General features: G+C 34.4%; 1 protein-coding gene across 8 annotated transcripts in view; it reads right to left on the bottom strand.

Moving 5' to 3' along the window:
• Nucleotides 1–20,093, bottom strand: part of LOC106873316 (mitogen-activated protein kinase kinase kinase 13-B) — a 204,224-nt gene that overhangs the window by 84,467 nt on the left and 99,664 nt on the right. For 2 of the 8 annotated variants that reach the window (XM_052970023.2, XM_089356302.1), the window contains exon 1: nucleotides 14,384–14,411. The exons of the other annotated variants lie outside the window; for them this stretch is intronic. The gene's annotated coding sequence lies outside the window, so the exon portion shown is untranslated. Of the gene's footprint in view, nucleotides 1–14,383; nucleotides 14,412–20,093 lie in introns of those variants that run through there. 8 annotated transcript variants of the gene reach the window in all.

The raw sequence follows: 20,093 nt of genomic DNA, 5'->3' as shown, positions 1-20,093 counted from the left end.
ATATATATATATATATATATGTGTGTGTGTGTGTGTGTACATATGTATATATGTATGTATGTATATATATATATATATATATATATATATATATATATATATATATATATGTGTGTGTGTGTGTGTGTGTGTGTGTGTATGTATATATGTATGTATATATGTTGTCAATTATTGATAAAAGAAAGGAAGAGTGAAGAGTGAGATTGAAACCCAGTCCATTGCAAGGTTACTCATTTACAGCTGAGTGCACTGAAGCAATGTGAAATGAAGTAGTTTGCTCAAGAATACAATGCACAACCCAGCCTGGGAATTGAAATCATGATCTTACAATCATGAGTGCAACACTCTAATCACTAGCCCATGCCCCCAGTGGTTAGGAGTGTTCCTGTTTCAAACTGAGGCTTACAGTACCTTAGAAACACTGCAATCAAGACAGCATGGTCATTGACTGAAATATATTTGATCATCAATCCACTTGATCAGAGCTGATCCATGACTTAGCATCAATAACACATTTATTGATATTTGAATGTATAGCAGTCATCATCATTGTCATTATTATTTAATGTCTGTTTTCCATGCAGGCATGGGTTGGACAGTTTTTATATCCAAAATCCACTCACAACTACTGTAAAAGACACTTGCCCAAGGTGCTGTACAGTGAGACTGAACCTAGCATCATGTGGTCATGAAATGAACTTCTTAACTAGATAGCCATGCCTTTACATGCATACATACATACACACATACATGCATGCATACATACATACATACATACATAAAACACACACGTATTAGATAACAATAGCACAATAGCATGGATCAAATAGGCCAACATGACCACATAACAAATATATATATGTGTATATGTGTGTGTGTATGTGTGTGTGTGTGTGTGTGTGTGTGTGTGTGTTCACACATTCAGTATGCTTGCCTCTGAGATATAATTTTATATCCCACCATGTAGGATACAAACTCTAACCTTAAAGCCAGTCTCCCTGTACATGCAGCCAAATTGGCTCCATATATATTGCTAATAAATTAAATTAATAATTCTATACAGAAAATCTACTTTAAGGTGCATACCATACAGTTATGTTTAAGTGTATATGTCTGTGTACATACAGATTTAATATTTAACTATGGCAAAACTCTAATCTATATCACATGAACAATGTCAGGTATTATAATAGATGGACAAAATCTCTTTAGAGGATTTATCAAATATTTAGTACAAGAATAGCAGATTATCAAAGGTGATGCAGGACAATGTATGTTTGAATCTCAGTAATGACACTTAGGTAAAGCATTTTGCTATCAAATCATGTGATTAACACATCAAATACAAAATACAATGTAATTTGAGTAGTGAATTGTACTGCACTGCAAAGAATCTGTTCAGACATTGTTAGAAAAAGATGCAAAAGTAGTAAGTGGGGAGAAAATGAATTATATTTTCTTTTAGTGTGATAAAAATTATAAAAAGTTGTATGTAAAATATTTTATTTAATAAAAATGTGTGAATTTTATATTGATACTATCACTTTCACTCAATATGAAATAGAAAATGTCTTGCAATTAATGAGAAGTTAAAAAAAAATAATACTTTACACCTAAGTAGTTAATTATTCTTATATATTAAAGGACTAATTATTGAAACAAATAAATATATTTTTTAAAATACAGAAATTACTGAATATTGTAAGTAGCAGGTGAAGTATATTTATAAATACACCTTGGAAATATTAAAAGTTTATATATAAATTCAAGATATAAATACAGAAAGAAAAATGTGAGAAGAAAATAGTTGTTACAGACAGATAAATTTTTCACGTGTGTGTAGGGAATAAACCCAAAAGTAGAAAGGGAAAATCAATTTAACTGTATCAAAAAGAATAAAGTAACAATGATATACATCTCTTTATTTTAATTATCAAACATGTAAAATAAAATGTTGATTCTGTATAATTAAAACATGACAAAATGTTTAAAATATTTCTGATAAAAAAAAATCTAAAATAAAACTATAGTTACTTTACATAAATAATCATTTAAAGAAATGTTGAGAAATTATCCAAATCTTTGCCTTAATCCCTGAATTGGTTTATCATTTGATTTATGTATGAGGTGAAAAAAAAAAAATTATTTTTCAGAATAAATTAAGCTTATTATTCGAGTTACTTCATTACTAAGTGCATTAGGAAATTAAATTTTATTTTGAGAGCATGTCATGTAATACCTTATTACCAAGTGCATTAAAAAAATTTACTACATATTCATAAAATATCTATTGATAAAAAAAACAAAACAACCTGGTTTGTTAAAAATGAAATTGATTGAAATAGCAAGTGAAATTTTCACATAGCAATAAAAACCTGCTACTCTCTACGTCTGAAATGGTATAACCCAACTCTTTTTAAGTTGGCTGGGAGAGACCAGATCAATAAACTCTATTCCCAGCAAACCAGTTCTTGTTAAAGTATACTGATTGGTTAGACTGAGTTCCATGTCATACATACAGCTAAATATCTTTTTCATGGTTAGTGTGACAGCTTGTATACTGACGAATCTCTTTTTTTTTTAAGTCTCACAGATTAAGATGTCTGTTTCTAGTGTAAATAAACTGGCTTGCAAAAGATTATAAAAATAAATGGTTCAAATATAACTACCATAACAATAATAATCAGTGAAATATTTATCCATATTATTTTTAATATATCTAAATAATGTCTGGATAAATTAAGAGAATGGACTTAATTAAGATAAATGTTACAATTATTTAGATAATTTCCTTGAAAATCTAGTTTATAAGCTAAATTATTAATATAATTTGTTCACAATATTCACACAAATAATTATTAATGGAAATTTTTCAGCCAGAAGATATTTTTAGATTAATGTAAAATGGTATTCAAATTAGTTTCTTTATATTTGTATATAATTCAGAATTTTAAATTCATAATATGATTTCTCATATTAAAGAAAAAACAATAAAATAGTTTTGGTTTGATAAATTTATCAAAGACATAAACTGTTAGATCTGTTTTAATATATGATTATTTATATGAAACTATTTTCATCTTTCACATAATTTTATATACAAGCATGTGAGTGTGTTCTGTAATAACACATAAATGTAGATATTTAATAATAATTCATTTCAATTTAAATGGTGACAAATAAGTTGGGTTTAATTGCCAGAAGATCAATGTTAAAACTAAATGCTGTTATTGAAAAAAAAATTCAAATTTAGTCATTGTTTATAGCTTTTTCATTTTGTTAATTGTTTATTTAAGAAGCCAAGTGGCATATTTTATATGGGCATTAAATGTTTTGTTGAGTGGAGATAATAAGCTGCTGCTTGGTTAAATTTTGTCTTTATCAACAGAAAAGCTTAAATTCTTGGGGTCACAGATTGTTTGTAAAATAGAATCAGTTACCTGTTTGTCTGTGTGTCGGCATGAGAGTGGGTGCATGCATGTGTTAGAGTATATCTGCATGTGTGTCTGTGCACACATACACTCACACTTCATAGAAGTCAAAAAGAGAGGCACTCAACAGAAGCTAGGGAGTAGAGAATGTGACAGAAAGAAAGAAAGAAAAGTTACTGCTAAGAGAGAAGTCTAGAATGCCCTTTTCTTGGACTTGATCCTATAGCAAGACTTGATAGAAGTAGCTGTCAAATTTCCTTTATAATACACCTAACTGTCTTAAATAAGAAAAAGATACATTAGATGTAGTCCTATACACCCTTGGAAGAGATGGATACTTGCAGCTGGAATGGCTCTGACCGGTGGTCTGCTCAATCAGAGATAACCTTGGACTTAACAACAGTAACATTAACCCATTAAAAAGAGTGATGAAGGAGTCATAATGTTACAGACTGAAGTGAGAAGCAACTAATAAAAGAAAGAATAAGGCCAGAAGCTGATATTGTGAAAAGTATAGAGAGAGAACGGCTATGGGGCTGACATAAGAAAAGTTTGAGTTAGATTATATACTGTTAATGTACATATACTTTTTCAGTTTATTTCTTTCTTTTAGCATATGTTTTATTGCTTGTTTATCCGGTTTTAGTTTTATCTTTTTAAATCAGAGTTGTAAATTTCATTCTAATATTATTTATACTTAAAAGTTATTAAATGCATTGATAACTGAAAGACATACATAAATACCCTACAAAACTTTTGTCAGTATATATAGTTATGTGAATCTTTGAAAATTCCTGATGAAGTCAGTGATTGGACTAGATTATGGTAGCCAGGATGCTATTAGAGTACAGGGTGGTTTAGATTTTAGTCTCAAAGTGAGGTGGATTTCTAGAGCATGAAACCTGCATATATTTACTGAATTTGCAATCATGTTTCTGGAATAAGATTCTTGGATGTGTGTGTGTGTGTGTGTGTGTGTGTGTGTGTTTATGTACCACACACAACTGAAACAGTTTAAATACAAATGGCATCTATGTATCATACTTAACATACATAAGTATACACACTTGAAAGGCAAGATACTGTGGTTTTCGTCTGAAATAAAATCTCTTATAAATATGTTGCATTAAAAACACATTAAGTATCAGAGTGGGACAAGAAACTCATCCTGGTACCAGCTAGAACACCAGATGCATTTCAGCCTTCTTGGGCATTGTCAAGGATGTGTACTAGTAGCAACATGCCTAGACAAAATTTGTTGCTTCTGATGTATAGGTAACAGCTAGCTGCTGGCATCACAATTTGAACACAGCACATCTATAAGTGATTTTCATTTAAGTTATGTGCATCAGAGTTTTGTTCAGCCTGGCAGCTATTCACGAGCAAGATCGTTGCCAGTGCTGTTGGACTGGCTCCTGTATAGGTGACACGTAAAATACACCATTTCGAGCATGGCTGTTACCAGTAAGACATTCGAGCGAGATCGTTGCCAGTGCCGCTAGACTGGCTCCTGTGCAGGTGGCACGTAAAATACACCATTTCGAGCGTGGCCGTCGCCAGTACCGCCGGACTGGCCCTTGTGCCAGAGGCACGTAAAAGCACCCACTACACTCTCGGAGTGGTTGGTGTTAGGAAGGGCATCCAGCTGTAGAAACTCTGCCAAATCAGATTGGAGCCTGGTGTCGCCTCCTGGTCCACCAGTCCTCAGTCAAATCGTCCAACCTATGCTAGCATGGAAAGCGGACGTTAAACGACGATGATGATGATGATGATGATAGTGCCACTGGCACGGAAGCTAGTCAAGGCGGCATTGGCATCAGCTACGTTCAGATGGTGCATTTTAAATGCTACCGGCACGGGTATCACAACTACAATTTCCCTTTGATTTTTGGAAATTGTAGTTGTGATACCTATGCCAGTGGCACGTAAAAAGCACCATCCGAACATGGCCGATGCCAGCACCGCCCTAACTGGCTTCTGTGCCGGTGGCATGTAAAAAGCACCAACTGATCATGGCTGCTACCAGCCTCCCCTGGCCCCTGTGCCGGTGGCACGTAAAAAGCACCCACTACACTCACGGAGTGGTTGGCGTTAGGAAGGGCATCCAGCTGTAGAAACACTGCCAGATCAGACTGGAGCCTGGTGCAGCCTCCTGGCTTCCCAGACCCTGGTCGAACTGTCCAACCCATACTAGCATGGAAAACGGATGTTAAACGATGATGATGATGATGATATAAGATGAAATACATGGAAACCGATAACATTAATATTTTTATTTATATAATCTTTCATTAAATTCCCTCTTAAATTGAAATGTCTTAGACTTAATTCAGTGCTCCATCTGTTTTATATATAAAAATTTGATTTGTATAGATCTCTAATCTTTTTTCAACAATATATATATATAGAGAGAGAGTGAGAGAGAGAGAGAAAGCTTCTGTAAGAAGAGTAAATTAATTCCATGACATGATATATCACTGCTTGGAAAAGATACCACATATATTGGTAATAGAGTGACTGCTAGTGTGACAGGGAAATCACCATTATTAGTGCTTATAGTTGATATAAAACAGTATATGTATGTGGTATCTTCTTATGTCAACAACTCTAGTACTGACAGAGGCATGTTATACATTAGTAGGTTATTATGTGCTGAAAGGAATTAACTTTCTTTACTGGGTGAGAGATAAAACCAACAATGATTTCAGCTATTTATGATAAAGATGCATGCTGTTAATCTGATATATAATCAGTCATAACCCTATCATAATACATCATATATTTCACATTCCTCATAAATTTGCCAATCATTTTTATAGAAGCCAACAAAGGGGCATACATGCAGAAATAGCTGCTAAATTTCTTAAAATCACCCCCTTCTCATCATCATCAGCATTGTCATCGTTTAACATCCACTTTCCATGCTGGCATGGGTTGGATGGTTTGACTGAGGACTGGCAAGCCGGGTGGCTGCATGAGGTTCCAATTTAATTTTGCAAGGTTTCTGGATACCCTTCCTAATGCCAATCCCTCTGAGAGTGTAGTGGGTGCTTTTTATGTGCCAGTCTGGCCGCACTGGCATCAGTCATGCTTGAATGGTGCTTTTACGTGCTGGACACATTACAAAATGGGTTAGATATATAAAAATGATGGGATGGTCCTGTTTGGAATACCTTTACTAACAAGTCAGTGTTGACCTCAGAGTTAAACTACTACAACAAGAATAGCTGGATTTTTTAAATGAATGCTATATTTTTGACACTACAAGTGGTAGAACATAGATATTGCTGGAAGGAAAGCACAACTGTGGTGTTATTGATTAACCATGACTGAACAGATCTATGCTGAAAGGCAAAAGCATGTGGCCTAGTGAATGGAGCATTGAACTCACAATCACAAGATCATGGTTTCAATTCCTGGACAGGGTGGTGCGTTGTGTTTGTGAGCAAAACACTTCATTTCATGTTGCTCCAGTGCATTCAGCTGTACATGAGTAACCCTGTAACCGACTGGCATCTCGTTCAGAGTGAATGCTGTGATCTCGGTCACTTACACACCATGCAAACTGGGTCCCCGGCCTATGAATTTCAGGACTCAAGACAGTACTCACTTTTAAGTTCAAGGGTATTCCTGTCATAACCATTCCATACTTTTTCTTTCAGGCATAATGGATCTAGTATTACATTACCCAATGTTTCCACATCCATTTTTCCAAGTTGGTATAATTTTATGTAACAAATACTATAATACTATTTTTTTTAGCAAATCGAGAAACCTTATAGAAGCTTTCTTACTAGTTCAAGCATATCGTTACAGTTGTTATTGTTTGATACGAGGGAAACTTATGATCAAAGGCGTTCTAGTAGTGACCATCCCATTTTTTTCTTAAGTGTAGGGAATTTCTAAGGCAGTAAGGTATAATATGAAGGAAATTTGGGTGTTATCTCTAGCAAGCCAGATGACCATAAGGGCCTCTCACTCTTAACAGCTCAAAGCATGTTGGCATAAATAGGGAGGTGTGCTTAGCATAAATAATCATGAGTTAAACTGATTAGTTATTTTAGTAATTTGTTCAAATGATCAATTAAAAATTAGGTGTTTGTGTGTGTGTGTGTGTGTGAGAGAGAGAGAGAGAGTGAGTAAGGAAGAGGAGAAAGAGAGAGAGAGAGAGAGAGAGAGAGAGAGAGAGAGAGAGAGAGAGAGAGAGAGAGAAGCTTAATTCCTCATACAGAACTCTGTGAGACATAATTTTCGTATTTCAAAGAGAAAAGTTTGTCTCGTGAACTGGGCACTAGGTGTGCTTTACAGCACTGATATCACTTTTCAGGTAAAGGTAATAAAAACAATAATCTTACTAAATCAATTATTCAAAATTTAGAATATTTAATGAGGTTAATTACTCAACTTGTTGCTAATAATCAAGTAAACGCCAAAAAGATCGCAGATTATCATTTAGAGTTTATACTAAATAACACCAAACATTAACAAATTCATTTCACAAAAGGATGAATAGTTCTACCTTTCTCATTCATGTGATTCTCAAGTGAACAAGTACCAGACCCAGACCCCCACCAAACATAACCGAAATTCCCCCACTCTTATGGGCTGATGTAGGGAAAGTGCATCTGATTTCCTCCACCCCAAAATACCTTGCATCCATATAATTCTTTATGATAGTGATGAGCAAGTTTAATCGTTGTTGTCGTCGTCATCATCGTTGTCGTCATCGTCATCATCATCATCATCACCAATCCTTGGACATTACTACCTTGAGTCCTAAGACTCATGACATTGGTTATCCAGTTTCTGTGGCATATAAGTCACCAAGATCACAATAATCCCCTGAATGGGACCCCAGGCTACTGACAGCTGAAGCAATGTGGAATGAAGTGTTTTGTTCAATAATACAAGATACCATCTGGTCTAGGAATTGAAACCATGGTTGATTGAAATCATGAGCATAACATCCTAACCACTAGACCATATACCTCCACTTTCTTTACCATAGAGTTGCACAAGTTTAAAAGATTGAAAACCATCTTAGCTCCATCAAATATGGTAATTTGTCTGGTCTGTTGCATATTTCCCCTAAGGTGAAGGGGCTGTCCCTTCCCATCATGAGGAATACTGCCTTCTCTTTACTAAAGAAAAAACAAAATCTTCTTTTAAAGATTTTAAAATAAGCTTCTCCCCAATTAGCATAAACTTTTATTTACATGTCTACAGCCATACTAATCACATGATGTGTGTGTATATGTGTGTGTTAGTGTGTCAGTGTGTTTATGTATGAGTATGTAAACGCATTTTGTATTCATGCTCCTATCATTAGAATGAAGGGGAAAATAAGCCAATAAAAGAATACATGTTTCATACAGATTAAAATCAAATGAAATATTTGTTCTGAAATCATGCTTTTATTTATTTAAGCTTCTTCTTTTCAGAGGACAGGTAATTGGGCAAGATAGAGTTCCAGTAAGCTAAGGTCGGTCAACTAGTTTAACTTTTGATTGAAAGAAACCATTTCATTCTACTAAAAAACAGGCATAAATAAACCTTATGCAATTTTCCTCTTTGATACATCTGTGACCTTATACCTAAAAAACAATATCTTTCACTTTTTATTTTTCATTTTCCTATGCTATATATTGGTATTACCATTTAGCATTATGTGACTTATTGAATACTCCTTTATGCTGATTTCAAACTCAGAACCTTTACCTAATTTCAGTAGCAAGGATTCCAAGCTCAAACCTTACCTGTTGAGAAATTCATAATAAAGAAATAGGGGACTTAATGACAATTAGAAACGAACCAATCAAAATATGAAAGATGAACCTTAAGCCAGAATTGTTTCAATCTCGAGGAACAAAATTGTAAAAATAACAACTAGGAAGGTCATGTAAGTGAGTATAATGTATTCTAAGGTATATAAGACACACCTTTTCCAAAAACATGTCTCAAAAGAATCGCCTACATATGAAATTAGACCTCCCATATGCTAATTTTGTCCTTAATGCTCTTTATCCCGAGGGGGTGTGTCTAATATGTCCATGTGTTTTTTATGGTATCAAATATGGTAATTTCTCTTGCACATTCATAAATTGTTTGCCATTGTAGACAGAACGTCTAGCAGTTTACCTCTAAGTTGTATACTTTCATATGACTATCAAAAAGCCGTGATTGTGATTATGACCTATATAAGAATGTAAGCACATTCCTTCTATGCTTATGGTGTGCAAAAAGAAAAAAAGAGGTGGGGATTCTCCTGATGGATCATTTCATGATATGTTGAATACTTCTCAGAGAAGACACCCTAATTCGCCTTCTGCAGTTAGTAGCATAGAATGTTCAACTGCTATATAAAGCAACCAACTTTATAATAACAGCCAAAAGAAATGAGTTTGCCTTCTTATATAGTTCATTATCATAGCAAAAGGTTTCCTAATATTTAAATTTATTTCAGTATTTCTGATTTCTGCTGTTTTGCAACCATTTGATTTCAGGTTCAATTCTACTGCACAGTATCTTGGGCAAGTATCGTCTACTATAGCCCCAGGCTGACCAAAGCCTTTTGTATGAATCTGGTAAACAGAAACTGCATGGGAGCCCATCACACATGCAAACACACACACACACACACATCCTTGTGTCTGTGTTTGTCACATCCCCACTACTTGACAGCCAATGCTGGTTTGTTTACATCGCTATAACTTAGCAGTTCAGCAAAAGAGACCATTAGAGTAATTAACAAAAAATAAGTACTTGAGTTGATGAATTTGACTAAAAATCTTTCGAGGAAATTTTGGAAATTTTAGAAAAAGTATTTTAATTTCAAAGTCTCACACAAGTTTAGTAATATATATTATACAGTTCAAGATAAAATGTTGTTGGAAAATACATGTACAAAAATATTTAATTAATTTTGTACTTACAGAATCAATTTAATACACCGTTTAAGTTTTTTTCCCCTTGTAAAACTAATTTTATTTAACTATTACAACTGAATATGAAAATAGCCACAACAGCTACAATTTTTGTCACTGCACAGATTTCTTCTATTGCAGAGATTATGTTCTAATTCAACTAAAAATATCATCATCCTCCTCATCATCATCATCACCATCGTCATCATCATCTAACATCTGTTTTCCATGTTGGCATGAGTTGGATGGTTTGACAGGATCTGGTAAGTTGTAGGGCTGTGCTGAGCTTCCATGTCAGCTTTGGCATGCTTTCTATAGCTGAACGCTCTTCCTAAACCCAATCATTTTACAGTGTATATTGGGTGCTTTTTTTTTTTGTGTCACTAGGACTATATCATCATCATCATCATCATCGTTTAACGTCCGCTTTCCATGCTAGCATGGGTTGGACGATTTGACTGAGGACTGGTGAAACCGGATGGCAACACCAGGCTCCAATCTAATTTGGCAGAGTTTCTACAGCTGGATGCCCTTCCTAACGCCAACCATATATGTATGTATATGTGGGGGGGGGGGGTGCTGGTGGCATGTAAAAAGCACCCACTATACTCTCACAGTGGTTGGCATTAGGAAGGGCATCCAGCTGTAGAAACTTTGCTAAATCAGATTGGAGTCTGGTACAGCCTCTTGGCTTGTCAGTCCTCAGTCAAACCATCCAACCCATGCCAGCATGGAAAGCGGACGTTAAACGACAATGGTATACATACATACATACACACATATATATATATATATATATATATATATGTATATATATATACACGCCACATACACACATACATATGCAATGAGAAATCAAAACAAACATCTCTCACTTTCAAATGATTGAATTAATATTAAAAATTAGTTTCATCTGCTACAATTATCAATTTTAATAAAATCTTTATTTTTTTCAATTTGAAGAAAATAATTAGTATAAAAAAATGTATTTCTTTAACAAAATAGATTAACAATCACAACTTGAAGTTATAAAATAACAATAATGCTAAGAAGAGGTTTTAAAATTATGGAAATAATAATAGTTTTAAAATCCGGTACAAAGTCAGTAATTTCAGAGAAGAGAGTTAGACAGTTACATCAATTCCAGTACTCAACTAGTATTTATATTATGAACCTCAAAAGGATGAAAGGCAAAGTCGACCTTGGCAAATTTGAACTCAGAACATAAAGACAGACAATATGTTGTTAAGCATTTTGCCCAGTATGCTAAGAATTCTGCCAGCTCACAACCTTAATAATAATAATAATAAATAATAGTTACAATATTTTTAAAATGTTTTTTATTTAATAATAATAATAACCCTTTTCTATTAAAGGCACAAAACCTGAAATTTTGGGGAGGAGGTAAGTCAATCACATAGACCCCAGTGCTTCACTGGTACTTAATTTATCGACCCTGAAAGGATGAAAGGTAAAGTTAACCTTGGTGGAATTTGAACTCAGAACGTAAAGACGAATGAAATGCCGCTAAGCATTTTTCCCAGTGTGCTTACGATTCCGCCAGCTTGCTGTCTCAATAATAATAATAATAATAATAATAATAATAATAATAATAATAATAATAATAGTTTCTATATTTTTTAAATGCTTTTTATTTAATAATAATAATGAGTTAATTGTATACAATAAGCTCATCATCACCATAATCACCGTCACTATAATCATCATTATTATTATTATTGCTATTATTATTATTGCTATTATTATTGTTATTGTTGTTGTTGTTGTTGTTGTTGTTGTTTTGTTAGTAATGTCTATTATTTTAAGCGGTTTTTTTCCCTTAGGTATAAAGTTGTTTTAGTGATACTGAGACACTTGTTTTGTTACTGTGTATAATAGAGAAGCTCTTTTGTGAAAAAAGCTTTCTGTTTATACTTTCTTCATTGTACTTACCGATCTTAATTAGTGTGTAATTCCATTATTCTAAACTGTTACAGTAGCACTAAGTAGTTTACGGCAAATAACTTCACTTTCAAATAAGATTTCCTAGATATTAGCCTTTTAAAATAACAATTTAGCCTGACATTATTTGATATCATTTGACATATTTGACATATAAGGAAGTCATGGATTTTATGCTACCTACATAAATTTCAGTAAATGTATATAAAAGCTATACAAATATACATGCTATTTAGGAAAATAAATATAACATTTATAGTATATGAATATTAATATAGAGTTATATGGACATTATAGTCTGAGACTTCTACTGATTGTGACATTTCATCCTTACAATAATTTACAAAAAAATTTATATAGACGTACTTTTACACACTTATACATGTATATGTAGGTGTGTGTAAATATACATGTGTGTGTATATATAAATGTATGTACATATAATATGAATATATATCATATGTATATCTCATACATATATATAATATGAATATATATATATCTCATATATACATGCATACATATATATAATGTATATAATATATATAAACATAGATATTGTACACACACATACAATCATTAACACATATATATATTTGTATATGTATATATCTATATGCATGGATACGTGTCTGTATACATACATACATATATATAAATACATATACACACATACACATGTATATATATGTTTGTATTTATGTATAGTTATATATGAAGACAAATGGAATGGTCATTTAAAGCATTCAATCAGAGTATTTCATTTAATTTTGTTGGTGAAATTTTGACATCACTGTTAACCTTCATTTTCTTTGCAAAATTAGGTATATATATATATATATATATATATATATATATATATATATATGCATGTATATATGTATATATATATATTTATTTTGCAACACAAATTCATAAACATATATATATATATATATATATATATATATATATATATATATATATATATATATGTATGTATGTATGTATGTATGTATGTATGTATGTATGTATATGTATACACACACATGTATATATACATAGTTATAGACATTGATGTGTATATGTGCATATGTATATATAGATACATGCACACAAATATATGTATGTATATATGTATGTATGCATATATATATACATATATATATATATATATATATATATATATATATATAAAGATGGTGATGATAATATATACATATATATATACACAGATATACATATGTGTGTGCGTATACGTATGTATGTATATATATATATATATATATATATATATATATATATATATATATATCTGTATCCATATCTATATATCTATCTATCTATCTATTTATCTATATATATTAGATAGATAGATATAGATACAGATACACACACACACACACACACACACACACACACATATATATATCTGTGTATATATATATCATCATCATCTTTATATCTACATATATACATATAATTGTGTGTATGTACCTATATAAACATATACACATATATACATCAATGCCTATATATATGTACTTATACACATATGTATGCGTGCATGTATGTATAAAGAGATACATAAATGGAAATAGACAAATAGATAGTCAGACAAACAGACTACCTGACAAACGGATACCTAGATACAAAATTCTAAGATTTTAACTACTTATGGCAACCAAAAATGAAAAAAAAGGCAATAAATATAACATCGATTATTCTAACAAAACTCTTTTTTATAGGAAATTTAAAAAATGAGAATTTATGACATTAATGCCTCTCCTACAGATATTAAGACTCTTAAGTAATTAAAAATATTTCAAAACGAGAACTGAAACTGTATCATCAGTTCAATTTATATTTTACACAGGCCAGAGATTATTATAACATGTCTATCTTGCAATATATCTAACCTTGAATTGAATTCTGAACAAAATTTAATTATGAATGTCTGCGAAAACCATATTATTCATAAATAAATCTTGGATATTTTAAATAACAAAGGAATCTAATTAAAGACCCATTTTATTTTTAACTCAGTAATTAAATCTATGAATGATGAGGGATATGATTTCCTCTTACCTGAGCTGATAGTTCATAATCCGAAAGCGAATCAATCATGTGACAACATAATAAGCAGAGTGTATTTAACAGGAGAAATATGAGTAGCAATAGTAAATACTAGGCTTACAAGTAACAATAAGGGAACACAAAGATAGTGGGTTTTTGTTTTTGTTGTTGTTCATTTGAATTTTAATGGGAAAAGGAAGAAAATTCAAAGCAAAATCATATTAATTCTATACTACCAGGTTGGTTGGGAAAGCGAACAATAGTAGCCGCTGAAGCAGTAGTCCTAGTTGCTGTAACCGTAATGGTAGCAGTGACAACAACTCCGGCACGTGTGCATATGGGGCTTTGTCTAAAGTCTTTCGTGCATCCAAGTGATGGGCTCCTATTAACAAACTGGATTGATTTAAAAGGGAGAAGCAGACTATATGTATATAGCTACATCATCAGTGCCTTCCTTGATTGTGTTTATCTTTGTAAACAGTTATGACAACTATACTGGTAGTGGTGACAATAAATATCAGCAACAGTAAGGAATGCTCAGTAAGCTCAAGAGCAAGTATGATTGTAGTGGTAGAAGCAATAGAAGGAATAATATTCTTAAAGAAATAGTTTCAAAAAAATTATGCTGGTTACATAAAAGAAATGCTGTTGGTAGTGCTGCTGGGGATGGAAGTAACAATAAAAATTATTCTGGGAGTATTGAAAGAAGAAATGATTCAGATATGAGCTAAGATGAATATAATGATAATAATTACTGCTAGTATTTTGGTTAGCTTTAGTTAAAGTTATAGAAAAATATAAAAGATGAGCACAAGGTGTAAAGCTAGGTTTTTAATGAACATTTATTTTATACTTTTAATTACATATCATTTGATGAAAAATTACACATGAGTAGATCTATGCCTTTAAGAAAGGCATGAACCTCATAGTAATATGTAACAGGTCAGGTGTTGGAGCATGTGCCACTGCAGCGCATTACTGCATTCACTGTTTGTCAGTATATTCCTGGGTCCTCCCAGGCAACCCATTGAGCAGAGTCTCATTCAGTCCCTATCTCTGTGAGATACCTCATCAGCTGCTGTGACCATGTGGCATATGGTCGACCAACACAAGTTGTCGACCCAGCTGAATCCTTAGTGAATACAACATGGTAAGCAGCATTTAACTTGGAAAATCAAGCAACATGGCCAAAGAGGGCACTCCTGAATCATACAATTGACAGGATGTATCACCCTTAAAAAAAATTTGGGCTTCATAGCAATGTAACAAATCGATATTAATATTGTTGGTAATAAATATTTATTTATATTAATCAGGATGTCATATAGTTGGAACAGACAAAAATTATTAATTGATATATGAACACACCAAATTTTAATTTTGTAGATATTTATCTTACATAGTTTAAAATACGTGAAATAATATGAAACAATTAAACAAAGAAAATTAAAATGTAACATTCCATAAAGTGCAGCATTTTAACTATTTTAAATTGATACAGAACTGGGTTAATTTTAATACTAGTCAAAAAGTGAGTTTTTCATTGCTATGAGAATTAAAATTTAATTGTTTTAATCTGCATACATAACACACACACACACACACAAAACATTATGTTATATGTATGTAGATACAGACATAAACAGATAGATATGAATACATGTGGATATATTTGTATATGTGTATGTGTATATATATATATATATATATATGGAAGGACTGGAAGAACGGTGGTAGCAGGGAATTGTACCAATGTGCCAGAAGGGAGGCTAGGCGACAGGTTTATTTAGCCAGAGGGGAAGCAGATAAGGAAAGATTTGCCAATGTTCTGCGCCGTGAGGACCAAAGACTCGAGGTATTTCGGGTTGCAAGACAGTGTAGGAGAGAGAATAGTGATGTTGTAGGAGAGAAATGTGTTCGCATGGATGATGGTACGCTTGCATTAAATGAGGATGCAAAGAAAGAGGTCTGGAGATGCCACTACGATAGATTGCTTAATAAAGAGAATGAATGGGAGAAAGAGAGCCTGCCTTATGTCGACCCAATAGAGGGACCAGCTATCCGAGTTGATAGTACCAGGGTAGATAAAGCAATTAAGAGTATGAAGACCGGGAAAGCCCCCGGCCCATCAGGAATCACTGCAGAGATGCTCAAAATATCTGGCAGTGTTGGCTATAGCCTAGTCACCCGTATTACGAACCAGGTGATACACGAAGGAGTCATACCCTATGACTGGTGTAGCAGCATCATAGTCAACTGCTACAAAGGTAAAGGGGACGCTTTAGATACAAATAATTACAGAGGCATCAAGCTGTTAGATCAGGTTATGAAAGTTACAGAGAGGGTCATAGCCCAACTAATTAGGGAGCGAATCAATTTAGATGAGATGCAGTTTGGGTTCGTGCCAGGTAAAAGCACTACTGATGCCTTATTTCTAGTGAGACAGTTGCAAGAGAAATACCTAGCCAAGGATAAACCTCTGTACCTGGCTTTCGTTGACATGGAGAAAGCCTTTGACAGGGTCCCCCGATCCCTTATCTGGTGGTCAATGAGGAAACTTGGGATAGAAGAATGGCTAGTGAGAGCTGTGCGAGCCATGTACAGAGATGCGGCCAGTAAGGTGAGGGTTGGAAATGAGTACAGCAATGAATTCCGGGTAGAGGTAGGGGTCCACCAAGGTTCCGTCCTCAGCCCCCTATTATTTACCATAGTCCTCCAGGCAATCACAGAGGAGTTCAAGACAGGTTGCCCCTGGGAGCTCCTCTATGCTGATGACCTTGCCCTAATTGCGGAGTCACTATCAGAACTAGAGGAGAAGTTTCAGGTGTGGAAGCAAGGTCTAGAATTGAAGGGCCTTAGAGTCAACCTAGCTAAAACCAAAATCCTAATAAGTAGGAAGGTAGATAAAACACAAACCCCTTCAGGTAGATGGCCCTGCTCAGTATGTAGAAAAGGAGTAGGTAGTAACTCTATAAGATGTACCCGGTGCAAGCTATGGACACATAAGAGGTGCAGCAACATCAAAGGCAGGTTAACTAGCAAGTTAGTTTTTGTTTGTGGCAGATGTTCAGGTGCAATAAAGACTGCAAACAAACAGGAAACAACTTCTATCTCATTCCAGGGTGAAAAACTAGAGGTAGTCGATAGCTTCCGCTATCTGGGCGACCAAGTTAGTAGTGGGGGTGGGTGCGCTGAAAGTGTAGCTGCTAGAATAAGAATAGCCTGGGCAAAGTTTAGAGAGCTCTTACCCCTGCTGGCGACAAAGGGACTCTCACTCAGAGTAAAAGGCAGACTGTATGACGCATGCGTACGAACAACCATGCTACATGGCAGTGAAACATGGGCTGTAACTGCTGAGGACATACGTAAGCTCGCAAGGAATGAAGCCAGTATGCTCCGTTGGATGTGTAATGTCAATGTGAATACCCGTCAGAGTGTAAGTATCTTGAGAGAAAAGCTGAACATTAGAAGCATCAGTTGTGGCGTGCAAGAGAGACGATTGCGCTGGTATGGACATGTGGTGAGAATGGAGGAGGATAGCTGCGTGAAAAAGTGCCACACCCTAACAGTTGAGGGAACCCGTGGAAGAGGTAGGCCCAGGAAGACCTGGGCTGAGGTGGTGAGGCAAGACCTTCGTACATTGGGCCTCACCGAGGCGATGACTACGGACCGAGACCTTTGGAAATGGGCTGTGCGTGAGAAGACCCGGCAAGCCAAGTAAGATCGTTGCCAGTGCCCCTGGACTGGTTCTTGTGCGGGTGGCACATGAGATGCACCATTTTGAGCGTGGCCGTTGCCAGTACCGCCTGACTGGCTCCTGTAGGATTTTCGAGCGAGATCGTTGCCAGTGCCCCTGGACTGGCTTGTGCGGGTGGCACATAAAAGACACCATTTCGAGCGTGGCCGTTTTCGTGCGGGTGACACGTAAAAGCACCCACTACACTCTCTGAGTGGTTGGCGTTAGGAAGGGCATCCAGCTGTAGAAACTCTGCCAAATCAGACTGGAGCCTGGTGTTGCCATCCGGTTTCACCAGTCCTCAGTCAAATCGTCCAACCCATGCTAGCATGGAAAGCGGACGTTAAACGATGATGATGATATATATACATACATATACATGGTATTTTGTGTGTGGTTAAGAAGTTCACTACCCAACCATGTAGTTTCAGGTTTAGTTCCACTGCACAGCAACTTGGTCAAATGTCTTCTACTCTAACTCTGGGCCAACCAAAGTCATGTGAGTAGATTTTGTACACACAAACTAAAAGAAGCTTGTCACATACTTACACACATACAAACATATAATATATATGTCAGTGCACACACGCACACAAACATATGTGTATGAATGCAAATGTATATATATTTGTATGTGTCTGTGTGTTAGCATTTGTTTTTTTGAAAACTGGTGAGTTACAAACAGTGATGTTGCATTTTCCTTATCTACAAATCATCCACTGGTTTTGCTGCTTCAAAGATGTGTAGAATATGAGATCCCTTACTAAAAACAAACAAACAAACAAAATAGCCAAAACAAAAAAAGATATTGGTTAACAAGAAAAGCATCTGGCTATAAAAACATTGCTTTAAAAATATACTTGTATTACCCATGCAAACATAAAATGACATGAACATGTGTGTGTGTGTGTGTGTGTGAGTGTATTAATGTTTGTTTTTATGTTCAGTTATAAAAAAAAACACTATTTTACATTAATCTATGTTTTTGTAGAGTAGAAATTTATTATTCTTTATACATATATAAAATGACATGAACATATATGTATGTGTATATATGTGTGTGTGTGTGTGCATGTGCATGTATGTGTGTGTATGTGTGTACATGTGTGTGAATATATATTTGTTTATTTATTTCTATATGTGTCTTGCAATGTAGGATACATGCTACTCATTCATATAGTAAATCAAGTTGTACAACAAGAAGGTATCACTGAGAAAACAGGTAGAGGGCAGAGCAGCCTTATCATCAACTCATCAGCTGCCACAAGAGCAAAGGTGATGCACCGGCAACAGAGAAAACTACAGGTAAATTGTTGAAACAGGTTATGAAAGTTACAGAAAAGGTTGTAGCCCTAATTAATTAGGAACAGAAATAGCCAAGTTGAGATGCAATCAGCTTTGTACCAACAAGATGTACTATTGATGCCTTCTTCCTAATGAGACAACTTTGGGAGAAGTACATAGCTAGTAATAACCCCCTATATCTAGCATTTGTCATCCTGCAAGAGGCCTTTGATAGAGTTTCACACTTAGTAACCTGATAGTCACAAAAGAAACTAAGCCTCGACAAGTGACTTGTGTCGAGGCATATGAGCCCTGTACAAGAGGTGCAGTGAGTAATGAGTTTAGTGAGTAATTTAGTCTGTTTTGGGGCTCAGTTCTCACGCCCATTTGATTATTATAGTGCTCCATGTAAAACAGAAAAGTTTAAAATTGAATGTCAATGGAAATTTCTATATGCTGATGATAAATGAGTAGAAGATTTACAAAAGAAATTTTAGATAGGGTAGCAAACCATAGAACCAAGAAACCTCAAAGACAACTTAGCAAAGAAGGACACAACGACCATCAGTAGATAGAAATTTCATATAGTCTACCCAGTATAAACTATGGAGACATAAATGGCATTGTGGGATCACAGACAGGCTAACACAGGAGGTCAAATTTGGCAGTGGCCCCAAAATAGCAGTAAGAATACACAGGAAA

This window comes from Octopus bimaculoides, chromosome 8, assembly GCF_046866305.1.
Source record: "Octopus bimaculoides isolate indiv1 chromosome 8, ASM4686630v1, whole genome shotgun sequence".
NCBI lineage: Eukaryota > Metazoa > Mollusca > Cephalopoda > Octopoda > Octopodidae > Octopus > Octopus bimaculoides.
This window is presented reverse-complemented; position numbering and strand designations above follow the sequence as displayed.